General features: G+C 35.7%; 1 pseudogene; it reads left to right on the plus strand.

Moving 5' to 3' along the window:
- Positions 1-17,262, plus strand: part of LOC117405814 (sodium leak channel NALCN-like) — a 115,729-nt pseudogene that overhangs the window by 71,131 nt on the left and 27,336 nt on the right.

The following is a 17,262-nucleotide window of genomic DNA, read 5'->3' on the forward strand; positions in this document are numbered from 1 at the left end:
ATTTTGTGGATGGTCCCTAAACCTAGTCAAGCATAGTTGTGTCTGATGCATTCTTGAATAAAAGTTGACAAAATTATGAATAGTTTCATTGATTCTTTATTGACTATGAAATATGATGCGGCCGATCTTTTTATTACTTCAGAATTGCACATTTACGTGCTTGCGATCATAACCAGGCTACACATTAATCATAACCAGGTTATTTATATGAATTGTTGACTTATAAAAAGTGCTCTTAAAGAGTAAGTAGCGAGGTTCTGTAAAATATACAGCGTTATACGTCCCCACAAGTTGCTACACCTGTTTATATCATTTTTCTTTTCATTGTAATTGGACCTGCAAAACAGAAGTCATTTGAAAAGAATGTTTTGCAATTAACATTCCCAAATTATTTGTTGCAGTTGTCTGTTGTTGTAACCCAAGGCTCAGTCGTTGTTCATCACAGCAACGTATTTGTATTCAGTGTTGCAGGTTAATAACATACTCCCAGTAAGTGGCTTCCACTGAGTCATTGGGGTATTGTGGTGTGCTAACAGACTAGAACTGTGCACTGGAACTGTTTCCACAGAAATATTGTGTGGATATGATCTGTCTTGTTTATGGTTTAATCACAGTATTTACTGTAAACATACCATACCAAAAAAAAAAAACATTGGCAATTGATTTAAGGTTTATATGATTTTTTTTTTATTCAGTATTTTTTAAAATTCAGTATTTTTGTAAAATAGCCCTTTAAAATGTGTACCTGTGGCAGGCTGGCTCGCAGTGGTGAGGTGTGGTGACGTCACGGACCAGGAAGTAACTGAAACCAAAACAGTGGATGGGCGGTGAAGCTGAATGCTACTGCGCTCAGCGTTTTTAATGAATAAATAAACAAAACAAAAGATTTAAACAAACAACAAAACACAAAACAAAAAGGCACAAGGGCCAAACGAATAAACAAATACTGTTTAGCAGTCGTTATTTTAAATGCCGTTATTTCTCCTCACGCGCTCTCTCTCTCCGCTCCCCGTACTCTCCTCTGTACACTCCACCCTGCAGTACGGACAGCTGCAGGTTCTTATACTCTAGCTGTTAATGATCTTATTACCTCTCGGCCACAGTCTGCACGCGTTTGGTAAGGATGCATGACTGTCAGCTAGTTAAATAATCAGTAGCTGATCAGTCATGCATCCTCACGGGGTTTTTAAATATAAATATAAAAACAATAACAAAAGCCGCGTCGCTTTTATCCGCGCCGCAAACAAAAATACAAATAATACATAGGGGCGGGACACTCCGCCACAGTACCTCAAAGGGGAAATTCTAAAGAACCTGTTTAAATCGACTGTATTCTTACTTATGTGAAGAAAACAGTGACAGCACAGGCTGTGCTATTTGTATGCTGCCTTACAAGAATGCAAATTCTAGTGGAATGGCATTATGGGGCAAAATGGCATATCATCTTATAACCGGTATAAAGGGCCACCTGGGGAGTAATTATACATTTACATAAATGTACTGCTTCATTGTACATGCTTGCTCTGTTAAATCAGTAAATGTACAACAAATGAGGCATACAATATTTCTGTACTTACACCTTTTAATTGCATTAATTGAAAAACAAGAGTGTTACAATTTTTGTGTAAAGTAATTCAATTCTTTACTACATTTCTGATTGTATTCTCTATGACAGGCTTGAACACACACGCTCACGCACACACACACACACACACACACACACACACACACACACACACTAGCAATCAAAGGCAAAGCTGGACAAGATGCACCAGCTTTCATCTAGCCAGAGGTCGATAACAATTCTGTATCTTTGATCAAAAGTTATTTATTGTTTGTCTTCTCAGATGCATTGTCTGTAGAGACATATTTCCAACACCAGCTGGCTGGTAACATTACAAAGGACAAAGGGTTCTTTTATTATTATTATTATTATTATTATTATTATTATTATTATTATTATTATTATTATTACTTGTTTTCGTCTTCAAAAGTTTAAATTTGCTGTTTTGTTAACTAAACCCCTCACACACACACACACACACATATATATATATATATATATGTGTGTGTGTGTGTGTGAATCAGCTTAGTTTCATTAAATGTTTAAAAATAGATTCACAGAAATGGTTGGTATTCACAGTATTCTCATCTTTGACAGGTCCTCAGAGTAGGTCGTCTGATTAAGATTTCCCCAGCACTGGAAGACTTTGTGTACAAAATCTTCGGACCGGGAAAGAAACTTGGCAGTTTGGTTGTGTTCACTGCCAGTCTTCTTATTGTGATTTCAGCCATCAGTTTGCAGATGTTCTGTTTTGTGGAAGAACTGGACAGATTCACTACCTTTCCCAGGGTAAGAACTAATTAAACACAGGGCCCAATTCAGTTAATATATAAGCTAATGTATTAATATAACTGTTTATCTTGGGGCCCTAACTCAGTTTCTGGGAAAAAATGAATTTATGCAATAAACTGAGGGTTATCGAGAAATATTGAATCCTAAACCCTTAAGCATGCAAAGTGGGTTATAGCATATATTAAGTTATTATAATTTGAATCAGTATAGCAGGAATATTATCCTTAGCATTACCAGCTGTGAAAATAAAAAAAGTCTCACCATCTTGGTTGTACTGTAATTTCCCTAGCAAAGGTTTGTTAAGAACGATGTTGACGCTAGACCTGTTTGGCTCATCTCATCTGTATGCAACATGATGGTGTTTCAGGAAAAATGGGAATCCAAGTATGTTCAATAATTATTGATGACACTAAATCATGCTGGATTGTACTTTAAAACAACCACCAGGAGCATCCTGTTTATTTCGGTCAGCAGATGTTGAACACAGTGGCAGGTTCCTTAATTGTAGAAGCTCATGGGATGATCATTAACAAAATCTCATTTCCACAAGATATTTTTTGAGCATATTGCATTGGTACTTTGGGGGGGGGGGGGATGAATCTGCTCATTTGCATGGCTATCAGGATGGCATGAAAACCATTGAATATAATGATGTTTATTCCTTTCCTTGATATACAGCATAGACCTGCTACAGGATTATCGATTCCAGTTAGAGTATTCGTTTACAGATTGATTGGCTGAGTATAAGGGTCATATTTTGAAGTTAAGGTTTCATGTATTGCATTTTGTTATAGGATAAAAATAAGTGGCTGATTCTTTAATGTTAACTTTTTTTGTATGAGGCTGCACCTCATTTTTGCTAAATATCCTTGTTTCCTGATAAAAGTGTATCATTTTATGTTCAGAGGTATACCGCTAGCATGAAATCAAGGCATTAACACGCTAATATAAATTAGCACAAAATTAGTCTATTCTAATTCTGTGCTTATCAAAATAAAATAAAATGGAACTGACTACACATTTGCATAAAATTGTAGGTCCTTTTTTTTCAGCAGCTGCCAGCTGTCAACCTTATATTTGCTTTTCAACCCCATAGCAGGATAAATTACAGGATGTAAACTTTAAAACCATGTTATTGCAAGGGTTGCAAATGATTATACTTCTTTGACAGTGGCTGTGGAACTTGAACACAAATTTAATAATAGTTGACACATAGTTGTCATTTAGACAGAAATTGACTTTTTAGACTTAAAAAACATTTAAAAACATATTATAAATGAACTTGACCATTAGTTGTTACATTTGCAATATATGTGCGAGCATAAAATATTGAATATGAAAAAGAAGAAACAAGTTGCTAACATATACTTTTTTAAGCTTTTGAATCCCATAGGTCCCTTTTCTGGTAAAAGTTGAACAGTTATATACAGTTCTTATGCAAAAGGGAAGAATTTAGTTGAATATTTTCAATGCATTTTAAGAGACACTAAGTGGCACTTTTTTTATTCTAGACTCTGTTGTTTTTCGGTTTTGTTCTTTCGCAGGCCTTTATGTCAATGTTCCAGATCCTCACCCAGGAAGGACGGGTTGATGTCATGGACCAAACACTTGTTGCAGTTGGACATATGTGGGCACCAGTGGTTGCAATTTACTTTATATTATATCATCTTTTCGCCACCTTGGTATGTGCTTTTCATTTGCGTCATGATAACTTTTACCAGGTCCCTGTGCCGATGTGATAATGATTAAGCCCTTGATAAGCTATATTGCTTCTAAATATTGAGAGCCTTTGTTTAGGTTACAGCCAGAGTGATGGTAATCTGCAGCCTAGTAACTCCTACACTCAACATTAAGAAGCACACACAGTAATCGAGTGACGATCTGCAGTTGCTTTGTATTCTGCACATTTAATTTAACACAAGAGCTTAAAGCCCCTGGGCATAGATTGTTAATTAGAAATTGGATGCTCTTTACTGGTGTATGGCAATTAAATGAACACATGGAAAATGTATACTACAGAGCTTCTTTATTATTATTATTTATTTCTTAGCAGACGCCCTTATCCAGGGCGACTTACAATTGTTACAAGATATCACATTATATTTACGTACAATTACAATATTTTTTACACATTATCTTTTACATACAATTACCCATTTATACAGTTGGGTTTTTACTGGAGCAATCTAGGTAAAGTACCTTGCTCAAGGATACAGCAGCAGTGTCCCCCACCTGGGATTGAACCCATGACCCTCCGGTCAAGAGTCCGAGCCCTAACCACTATTCCACACTTCTTTATTCACAGTAAAGAATAAATGAAACATTTAGGAGTTAAAAAAGAAAGTCATTTTGTGCTTCAAGTAGCATTTTATTGTGTGTCTACTGAAGTATGGCAAGATCACAGTTTTCATTTAAAATAATATGGAAATAGTGTGTGTCTTACAATGCATGGAATTTGCAGAAGAGGTAAAACACAGGTTAGGTATAACACTAACCAAATAGAAGCTTGCATTGCATAAGCATCTATTTAAATGTCATTTATGTGTTATGAATATGCATACACGTATTGAAAGATCTAGCATTTTAATAACTTTTTCATATTCAACGCTAGAGTGAACTTTTTACCGGATCTCATTTTTTTTAAATGCATCTTGCATTTATTCAAGTCCAGTTAGAGTAACTAGGCGAATCGTTTCAAATGATGCTGTGTTGTTACGCAGATGTGGAGCTTGATAGTATTTCCTGAATTTATTATATTGTACTTGTTATTTAAACAGAATGCTCCATGAACATACATGGAGTGCTTTGCTTGTTTCTGCCCACTTACCTATTTAGCCATCCTCATGTGAAATAACTACAGTACATTATGAATGTCTAAGCCGTATCCTTTACTGTAGACTATGCCTCTGTAATATATATCTTTTTTTCTACTACAGTATGTAAAAAAAAACCCAAAAAACATACTATGTACCAGGAAATGTTTTTGGTCCTTGCAACTAGGCAACAAGGGAGTACTAATCATAATCATTTAGACCATTTCTATTTGACTGGGGATGAAATGTTAAAAGAGTATTCGTTATCCACTGATTGGGTGCTGTGTTGACGCTGTTAAGTGTTTCAGTTGTACTCTTTTCTGTGGCACAATAGGGCTATATATATATACACATATATACACACATACACATCTCCAGGACTGGCAATGGAACATGAAACAAGCAATGTGATTGGCCGAGCAAGGTTCCAGCTGTCCATATACTGGATGGATGCAGACAGTTGGAGCCTTGTCACATATTCTAAATCACTGTGCTGCCTCACGGAATTTAAAGTATCGGTAGCCATCTTGCTTTTACAGTTACAGATGTACACAGTAACTATGAAACTGAGTGACCAATTACCTGCAAAAAAATCCCCAAAGTAGTAAGTAGACATGCCGATTTGGATGAAGAACAATTAAATGAACTGGAAGATACCAAAACAGAAAAAAATACCCCAAAAATTGCTGTCTTTATATTCACTCACCCCGACTGTCACTTAAATAATGTATTTTCAGCACTTTGTAAACACAACAGAAAAGCACAAAAAGACACTTCTGCACATTATCCACCCCTCTCTGATACATACCTTGAAAAATTACTGAAATTCAAGACGTTGTGGAATTTGTTATTATTCTTTCTGTCTGTCTACTCAAACAGTGTGTCTGTCTCCACTGAGAGGAAAAAAAACAACTCAAGGACATTCTGGAAAAGGGATCCAACATCTACCTTATTCAACTGAAGAAGATATGCAGACTGACTTACTATACGCTGTACTGCATTTGGTGAAATACCATTTATGACCTATGTTCTCATTACATTTCTTTCCCAGATTTTGCTAAGCTTGTTTGTTGCCGTGATTCTCGATAACCTGGAGCTTGATGAAGACCTGAAAAAGCTTAAACAGGTAGGCAATACCTGCTTTTCTATATATTCAAATATCGTTTATGGTTGTGTTTTTTTTTTCCCAATATAAGCAGCAAGTTGTTTCTTAAAAGTGATCTTACTCCAATGGAGAACAATTGTGACAGGTGTCATAAAATGAATACCTAGCTAGTTAAAGAGATAACTGGATGACTTTTATATAGTTATTGTGAATTTTAACTCTTCGAAAGCTGTAACTGACATGATTTGTATAAATCTTGTCTTATCATGGTATCATGTAAATGACATTTCCAATGGACTCTTCATGATAAATTCATGGAAATGCTCGCATATCTCCCACACATCTTTACAGTGTTGATTCTTTGTGGTTTTAGGGGCTATTCAACTGAACATTTCCATTTCTTTTTTGTTACACTTGTCTGAATGGAAAGTTCTTTTTGCAGTGTCACCATAGTATCATAACCATACTATATTTTCGTGATTTAGGGATAGCTTAGAGCACAGATTTGCAGATTTTGTTTTAAGAAATAGTGATCACGCAATTTTTTATACGAAAAAATTTATAAATTGTTCATACCTTATAAAGTGTAGGGAAAGTGGCCACGGAGCTGCATCAGTGTGTCACTGCTGTTGCATTTGCTATTCAAAAATAATTTTACTGTTTCACAGTCGATCTGTAAAACTATGTGAGTAAACTTTATATGGTAATGTGTACTCAGTATGGGACTTGCTTATAAGGCAGGGTTGATTTCAATATACAGCATTTTTAATGACCATGTATATAGTATTAGCGTTAATTAAATTCTGGACTGTCTGAGATGCAGATGACATATGTAGGAAAAAAATATAGATAATTAAAATGACAATGTTTTAATCGTGTGTGATAGTAGCTCTTGCTGAATGTACATTTTAACACTAAATGCTTAATGGATTTTACAGAAGTCAAAGCCAGCTTTGTTTATAATTTGATAAAAGGCATACGCGTTGTTAATCAGTTCTTTGAGTTTTGCTGTTTAAAGCTGTAATAGTTTCAGCTTTACATTGGAGAGCTTTTTTTTTCTAAATAGGATTTTGAGTTTGCTGATCGATTGTGTCAAGGAGACAGGGTTTCCCCTGGAGGTAAATGATATGGCATCATTGCATCCAGTCTGATTGTGGCTCTGTTATTATTTAGAATTATTAGTTTCTATATCTGGAGATAGAATTAGTTTTTTTTTTTTTTTTTAATTAGGTGACATTGTGTGTTCTTCCCTATTAACGAATGAGCTGTAAGAAGATTAGATGGGTTATTGCCATCTCTGATTTTTTTTTTTTTTTTTTTAATCAGCAGGAGCAGTTATGTGGTGGGATATGTGCTGCTTGGTGAGACAGCTATGCGTCCTTCACAAAAGCTTATTCTAAAATATTGATAAGGCTTTTAAAATGATATCCTGTTTATATCTGGATTGTATTATTGTGTCCAGAAAGTGTGAGACCATTAGGTGTATCCAGTTTCTTTTAGGAATGCTGCACACATTATTTTGCTGCAATACAAAATAATCGCTTGTATGTACTGCTTTTGTCAACATCATTAATTATGCTAGTTTAACCACCATTAACCTTTTTCCCCAAATAGCAACCTATAATAATGCCCTTTGCTGAACTGTGAATCACCCAACAATTACTGCCAAAGAAACATCAGCAAACTGTAGCTCTTAGATTACATGCAATTGTTTCTGTTTCTCAAATGTTATGTTGTCTTAATCAAATGCAGTACTATTGAAAGTGTATGATAAAATACAACACTGTGGGTTAAAGTTCAATAATTGTTGTTAATTCAAAGATCTACAAGTCTAGTAACTTTTGATTAGGCATAGCATACGCAATTGCAAGTTGTTTCTTTAGATGGTAGTGGTATTTTATTATTATTATTATTATTATTATTATTATTATTATTATTATTATTATTATTATTATTATTATTTTCGAACACTGCACAGTAATTTCCTCAACACAGATCCCTGGACAAGATGATATTGTTCTACTGATAAAGAATTGACCATTTTACAGGTGCTAAGAATACTGAGGAAACTATCTATAACTAGACATGAACATGTTAGGCATGTTAGGCATGTTTGCACCGAAGTTGCAATAACAATCTGCAATTAAAAGTTTGGAGTGTATGCCTTTCCTGATTATCTAAGCTGTTTTAGTTTAGTGTGTTTTTTTTTTTTTTAATTAAAGCTGATGGGACATATTTATCTACACAGGTGGCAGGGATGCAGTCTTTAAAGTGTAATTGGTGTATCCATTGTTTCTTGACACAGTTAATTTTTCCACTGCTGTGTAGCTAATTACAATTACTTTTCATAAATAGTTCAAGAAGTAATGTTGTTCATTTATGACAGAGAACGGACTGGAGGCCCTCCGCTACATGCAGCCCTTGAGGACCAGAGATGAAGCCACATTGCCATATTTTAGGGCAGTTTGTGACTTTTATAATACATTTTAGAAAGACCAGTCAATAATAATTATAATATAAACTAGACCCTGATATTGATGTGACACAGCCATCTGAAATTTCCTATACCTGATGAAATATGGCCACTTTAAAAATATCTATACTGATTATATTATATGTTTATACATTATTAAAAAAATTATATAGTATAGAGTGGGAGATACGGTGGGATTTTTCACCCAGTCAGGGTCAGTAGCAGATATCCACACATGACAGGTGTGCATTCATCGTATAATGCACCACGCCCCTGGTGTGGCGAGTCACGGCTGTATGTAATGTACCTTCGACAACTATACATGCAGGAAAGAAACACACTGTTCTAATTTGAACCTATATTTGAACCTTGATTACTTAATCAACTGCTCTAATTACTGCAGAACAGGTTGCATTCATTTCAGTCTATCAACACTGCATTTGTAGAAGATCTTAATATTTTGGCCTTGGAGGATGACAGTCGTCCTTTTTTTTCATCCTTTTTTTTCCCCTCCTCTGGACAGAACTAACTCGATCGGAACAGTGGCAACACTGTCATTTAAATCACAGAAAAAGAACATCCCTTTACAAACATAAATACACTGAAGACATATTGTTGATTTATCAGAACCTTGATATACAAAGGGATTATACTGTATATCATTAATCTAAACAGATCAGAGGGATAGACACAAATGGTCTGAGTAAAATATATTTTTTTAAAAACCTGACCCCTAACCTTGTCATTTTATAATGTTTATTATGAGTTGCCTTAATTAAGTCATATGCAGATTATAATTGTTACACATAATATTGGTAGCATAATTTTCAAGCCATAGATAAGTGATAATATTGTACCACATGTTTTTATTCACTTGGTACATGTGGCTGATGTTGTAAGTGCGATATTACACACAGGATGAGAGCACTGCTGAGTGATGATAAGTAACTAAGACCCAAATAAAACATCAGAATGTTTTCTGTAGGTTCTGAACACCTTATGCACATGTCATACCCAATATGCAACACAAGACCTTTAACAAAGAAAAGAAAAGCTAAAATGTTTTCAGCTTCATGATAAAAAGTAAAAAAAAAACTATATAAATGAAAACTTAATTACCAATTAAGTAAGATGTGAAGACTGGAGGTACTGCTAATTAAAAGCTTGTGTACAACACAATTCCAATTGTGTGACGATTTGTTCCTTCTGTTAGTTACTGTCAGGACTCACTGCAGTGATTGTCTGTATCTCTTCTCTAGCTTGATTATGCATTCTAGGAGTACTGGAGGGATTTGTAAATTACAATACATGTAGACACCAATGTGTGCTAAACAAGACTAAGACTAACATTTAGCTAACATTTAACAAGAAATAAAGCAGACAGTTTGGCATGGTTTTTTGTATTCCTTTATCCCAAACTCCTTGGAGATCAATGTCAAGAACCAGCTGGAGAGTGGTGTCTGTTTCTCATGAACCCCTAATTATTCTGTCAAGTGTCTGATTTTGGCATGGGCTGACCCCATCTATTCTATTGACTGCTATTGACAAGGGGAATCTCGCTGTCATTTGTTTTCATTAGGATTCCAAATCCTGTTGTCCTGCGATGAAACAACACAGTACAGTGTGGAAAGACGGACATCTTTAGTGACATCAAATCAAACTCAGAACAGAAAACCAGAGCTGGCATTAATTATAGCAATTAAGTTCAAACACATATTGTGTAGTATGAACAATTAGAAGCCATTCAAGTTTGAGATTGAATGGATATTATGAATGTAGAACAAATGAATAGCACACTTGATTGAAAACGGAAGGAACTGCAAACTGGCCGTTTTGATACAGCAGAGTATGTTGAGGGGGCCATGTGTAGTCAACTAAATGTTGAGTTCAAAATGTTAATTTTCCAAAATGTAACCGGAGGACACACTAGAGTCTCTATTGATACAGTTTTATCTTACCTTGTTAGACTAATTCTCCATCTGCTTCAGAATATATGCAGTTTGTGTTTTCCTTCTAGAATATGCTGTATACTTTGGTAATAACATAATTAACAAGTAACCTGAAAAAAAAAAAAAAAGCTGTGTAGAGTTACTAACTTTTGAAACAAGCATTTACGTTTTGTTTATCAATTATGTTCTGGAATTAGAGAGCATTCGCTTATTCAGTAGACTAGACTGATGAATACCTACAGACGTGCAACTTATGATGTATCTTCCCACAAGCATACAGGAAATAGAAAATGTTATAGAACATGTTTATCTTTTAGTGACAAAGTCAAATAGAAACAAATCTTTGGAGGACCGCTGTCTGTGTGCCGTTTGGAGTCGACTATCACATTACTCTTGAGGCAAACACATTGGTGCTGTATAGAAAATGGCCAGGTGTCTGTGCTTTCAAAATACAATTGAAGCTGTGAAATGAAGTAAAATCTCTCCAGCAAGGCTGTATTATCAAATCTCTTTTACACTGTTTTTAGGGTCACAGTTAATTATATTAGACACGCAGAATGTTTGACACTGTGAGTGGTTCTGATCCAATTCATAAATGGTCACATGTTGGGAAGCCTGCAGTTTATAAGCAGCACACACAGCTGCTGGCTCATTGTGAGAGGCCTGAATTTGGAAGCAAGGCTAACTAGTGCAAGCCAACTGTCTGGGAGAGCTTAATTCTGAGCATTGAAAACTCCCATCTTATTGGCAGCACTTTAAAGCCTGGAACACACTGCCCGATGTGATTGTCGCATCTCAATGGGGGAGCTCCCTAATAAAAGCTGAATCTCAAAATAATAATTGTGTGAATATAGTAATGTTACAGCTGTGTATAATGGTATTTAAAACAAGATTCATTCATCCGCCTTTTTACATATCTGCCCTTACACTGGTCCCACCGCAGTCGGATATGCGACAGATTACTGTACAGACTTAAACTAGGGGAATAACTAGGTTACAAATCTGTTAAGATGGTTCAATTCCTAATCGTTACTCTCACAATCACTACAACTAATATAATCATTACACACCCCTAAGCATGGCGTAAAAACACTTTTTTTTTTTTTTTATCTTGCACATTGTGACAAAACAGGCAGTTAAAAAAATAAATCATCATCAGTAATAATAATAATAATAATAACACAACTTGGCACTGATAAAATTAACATACAAATGAAACTTGTATAAATGTGCACTTACTGTGCTCAAACCTGGAAGAGCAGCAGAGTTCAGATAATGCAGTACTGTACTAACATTCAATGCCGCAAACGTATTTTCGGTGCTTAAAACTCCACCACCGTTAATGCCAGAAACAGACAATTCGGTGCTTTTACTGATTTTTGTCCCTCTGACATGTGGGTCATCAGAAGAAAGGTTTCCGCTCTTTTTCAAGCTTCAACCAAACTTATCTGCTTCCATTTGCTCACTACTATCACAAAATAAACCGTACAGTCCTACAAGCTCAAAATGTCTGTTTCGCTTCAACTGATCACACAAGATTATATGCGAGCCCACACTTATGAAGCCGAAATTTTGTAAACCAATGGTACACACAGTGTGTAACATGCATACGGCTGTGGGCGCCTATATATATACATATATATGCTTGCATGCATGCATGAGAATACATGCATGTCTCCAGTCATATGACCTAACGGTGAACTCATTGGTTTCTGACTTTGAGACTTGTGAGTGGGTATATAACACACTAGCCGATGTGAGGGAATCACATCACAAAATAATAAAAAATCAATCGGACGATCCTGTAAAATCGCATCGCAAAGCATAATACACTGTGTGTCCAGGGCTTAAGTGTTATTTGCTTTACAGAAGTGTGGGCAGATAAGGCTGTTAATAAACACTTAGAGGTTATCAAATTATAGTGTAACCAAACAACCTAGTGATAACCCAGGTCATTAACATAAGGGCCAGTGCTGTGCAGTATGTGTTGCATCTTATACCTAAAGTGCCTCTTTAATACTTTAGTACTGTATCTCCACTATGATATAGTGCCGTCATAACTGATAGGAAATTTAGACAACTTACAGTTTAAATGTGTGCATTTTTCTTTTGACCTATAGTCAGACCTTTATAATGGACATTTGAAGGACTAAAAGTGCAATTTATAGACAATTGGTACTGGTGTACATGTCTTATACACTGCCCTCAAATAGGTATTGGGACTAGTCCTATAAGTGTTCAAAGCTCCATCCAGGTAGCTAAAACAACGAATCAGATGCACATACAGTATAGCAAGGATAGTCAAGCTAATGATTCCCAATGGAGTATCAGGCACACAGAACGTCCCCATTTACTGTTGCTAAATTTTCTAAACATAAACTGCATTGCTGTAAGCTGGCTTTCAGTACAGCACACACTCTGTGTTGATGCTGGGGAGTCCAGCAGCTTTCTATTCAGAGGATTGTTCAAGCTATCAAACAGCTCCTATTAGTACTGAGGTGTTTTGATAGGGGTATAGTAAAAAAAAAAAAAAAAAAAAGAAAGTGTGCAGAATTCATGTCTGTCTTTTGTCAATGTTCCTTAGGGAGCTTTAACTGGGTGTAGACATTTCAGCAGCCAGGGTCCAACAGTGTAGATAAACAGTGGGTTATCAAGTCTCTTACAGCAGTGACCAGGCAGCTTCCTTCCCCCGTGTCAGCAGGGAGAGTCATGAACAAGATGCTCAATACATGTGGGAAGTAGGCAGGAGATATTCAAGCTAAGGAAAATAACTGCAATATAACAGGTGTCAGTCATACCTGACATTATTTACTTTTAATATACCAGATATTCCTCCCCACTCAATCAACGTGTATCATCAGCTCAGCTGTTCAGAAATGACTCCTAAACTGTGTAATTACCAGGTTTCACTGTGTTCCAATGAAGAACATCAGTCAAATACATGCTTTAAAAGGTGATTGATTTATTACAGTATTTTGAGAGCCTCTGAAAATGCATTCAGTGATAGTGATGTGCCAAAATATGAATGGTCGGATTTAAGTATTTAGATTTAAAAAAGAGGAAAATAGTACATATTTTTATGTTGCATACATTTCTCTGCCAATGTACTTATCCAGCTTTTAATGCAACAACAGGCTTAATTTATGGATTTAGAAAAATGATTCACTTTAATGTCTCTAGAAGATGTTACATAAAACCACATTTTAACTTTTTATGACTTAACTTTTAATTAAACCAACATATGTTATTTTTTTATTTTGTGATTAATAAGCCTTCTGAAAGATATTATTTGATTACAGATGCTAAGGGAAACGCATATCTGCTAACATTAACAGGACTTGTGATGTCAGATACTTTGTCAGGTGGTTGAGGTGTAGCAGTAAATGGTCTGGAAGTTGACATCCTGTGGAACACTAACATGGCTCATCAGTCACTAAATTAGAAGGAAATTATGGCAGACCGTTTTAGCAAGGTCTGGTGCCTGCAGACTTTGTTTTATAATCAGAAAACACATTGGGTCAGATGTATCAAGCTATTTATTAGTGCAATTTGCACCATTTTGTAGGAATACTAAAATACTATTAAAAAACAACTTGGGCAAACTTGCTTGTTACTAGTTTTGCAGCATTAACAACATTATTTTCCATTAACAAAAGTGTTATCAATTGCAGATTCTAGGTAAATGATTTTCCCATTCTTAAAATGCATTATAATATTTTTTTTAAATATATAATTTTGTCATAAACAAATTCACCTGATGATCCAATTGCTGGTTGTTGACTGGCAAGCATCTCCCAATAAGGCTACTGCGGATTAAGACATGTTCTGGGCTGTCTATAAAATCCGTCTCTGTGAAAGCTTTGGGCCCCCAAAATAATATGCCATTGAAAATCTGTGAATGCCCAGCAAAATGCAGGAACAAGATTGTATACAGGAATATTTTGCAGCAATACAAATGATTTGAGTTTTGAGTCTCAGCTCACCGCTAACATCCCTGTGCTGACTCGGGAGCGGCAAAGACGAACACACGCTCTCCTCCGAAGCGTGTGCCGTCAGCCGACCACTTTTTTTCACACTGCAGACCCACCATGCAGCCACCTCAGAGCTACAGCCTTGGAGGACAGCGCAGTTCTGGGCAACTTACAGGCAAGCTTGCAGGCGCCCAGCCACACTACAGGGGTCGCTGGTGCACGGTGAGCTCCCGTCCACAGTCGGCAGTGGAATAGCTTGGACTCAAACCGGCGATGTCCAGGTTATAGGGGCGCACTTGCACTCGACGCTCAGCACCTTTACTGGATGCGCCACTCTGGAGCCCCTAAATTACTTAACCTTTTTACTATTAAGACTGAGTGCTCCAGTTTTTGCTGCAATGTTAAAATGTGACTTTTATTTTTTTGTTGTTGTTGCAAAAGGAAAATTCAAAAAAATCAACCAGTGCAGAGTTGTGTTCTTAAATTTGCATTTGAGGTAGAGCAAAAGTAAAAGCTTAGACAACTGAGCCTTTAGCATGTGAACAAAAGCAAAGTTGAATCATTACTGTGTTTTCTTCCTGGCTTTGTGTGCAGTTTCAGTATAACACTAAGGCAAGAAAAAACAATTTGCTTAAGTATGTTCCCTAGTACAAGCCGTCTGTTTTATTTCAGGGTTTCAGGTACTAAATTCCTATGCTTCTTGCTGCAGATTTCATAGACAGTGCTTCTAAAATGCACCTTTTGCCACCAAATTCTTAAAAATGTCTTCCACCCGGACCCCCCTTTTCACTAAAGTCACTGTTCTAGCATTTACACAAAGTAACAATAATATCTGCTCAAAAACAAACATATGTTTTTTGTTTGTTTGTTTATTTGTTTGTTTTATATATAAGATTAACATGGACCATGAACTGCAGTACTTTACAGGGAATAGGTGGGAAGAAGAAAAAACGATTTTCAGAAGAATCAGTGTAGCTAAACCTGTGCATTTGAATATGAATAAAACCCTAACCCTATCCCAGCTCAGCTGGTTTACATGCAGGATATATATATATATATATATATATATATATATATATATATATATATATATATATATATATATATATATATATGACTGGAATAGATTTCTCGGATACATGTAAACTGTCATATTAAATGTGTTATGCCCATTCCAATTGATATTTCCAGGGTTGACTATACAAGGTGTGGACTTTTACTTGTTGAAGATTTATTTCAAGAAATGTTAGTTTCCAGTGTAAAAGAGAGTGCAGGATGTCCTTATGTTGCAGTAGCCAATGTTTTGTTTTCTAACATGTTTGATATGATGTGTGTATCTCATTAAAATTATAAGAATTCAACAAAGGCATCAGAAGTGCATCAGGATTAATCTTCATTCTTCCAGAAAGGCTACTCCAAACACACAAGCAGATCACTTGAATAAGCTGGTTTATATGTTTAATTATATTAAAATGATTTTCCCATAATAAGAAAATGCTCTTTTTCAGTTAGCCATTTCTCACTGCTTTTGTCCTGCTGTGAGTGGGTGTGTGAAAAAGTGCTAATTCCCCTGGTTATTGAAACCAATTTTTTTTTTTTTTTATAGCAATTATTGTTATTCACTCTTTTTCAATGGCTTCCACAGATGGTTTATGTGTTTTATTTTTTTGGTATTTTAGAATGTATACAGGTATGCTCTACTGCCATCTTGAGGATATACAGCACAATCTCGCTTTAAACTAAATAGATGCAGAAATCTTTTTTTTTTGCATGACTTTCTTAAAAAAAAAAAAAAAAAAAAAAAAATCAAAAACCTGTGTTGTTACCCCATGTGAATGTAATTGCATAAAAAATATATATATTACAAAATCGTATGTCTGCTGCTCTATAATATATAACATTTTGCTTGTTAAGACAAGCCCCCCGGGAAGCATCATTATTTTAAGAAGCTCACGGTGTGGCAGTGCGCAGTAGACGGTACTAAGCTGTATCTGTCAATATGCCAGAAGAGTATATTGACTGTTCTCTAAATCTACCTGCTATGTTTCTATGCCTTCTGTCTGGTTTTGTTGCACCTTGCTGAGCTACCAAAATAAAATAACCCACGGTTTGAGCTACAATTATTCTGTAATTTATGTATGGGTTTATGTGAAAAACATAATGCTCACAAGAACATCCTCCGTGTTCTTAGATAACTGACTTAGATAACTTTTTCTCCAGCAATGGTTTTTTACTGCAATCTCTCATTAAATCAAGCAAGATTTGTTGACTGAAGAGTGAAGTTTCTCAATGATACTTTGTAAAAGTATGTTTAAAAAATTGGAAAACCTTTTGTTTGTTGAAATTTGAATTCAATTCCTGTAAAAGTTTTCAGTTAGACAGCATAGTAGACCAAAGGAAGGGCATTTATTTGCAGTACAATAGTGGCACAGTCAGCTGCATTGCAAGTTCTTCTGCACTATCCTACCCTTTTGGAATCTCAGCCCAACCAACCCTTGGCCAACCTTACAGGTGAAAGGTTCTGTTTTCTGTTTTGCCAGTTGTACTGTCATTCTTCTGACACTTCCACACTGGAAATCTTTACAAAGGATTGTT

Source organism: Acipenser ruthenus, chromosome 9 (genome assembly GCF_902713425.1).
Source record: "Acipenser ruthenus chromosome 9, fAciRut3.2 maternal haplotype, whole genome shotgun sequence".
In the NCBI taxonomy this organism is placed as follows: domain Eukaryota; kingdom Metazoa; phylum Chordata; class Actinopteri; order Acipenseriformes; family Acipenseridae; genus Acipenser; species Acipenser ruthenus.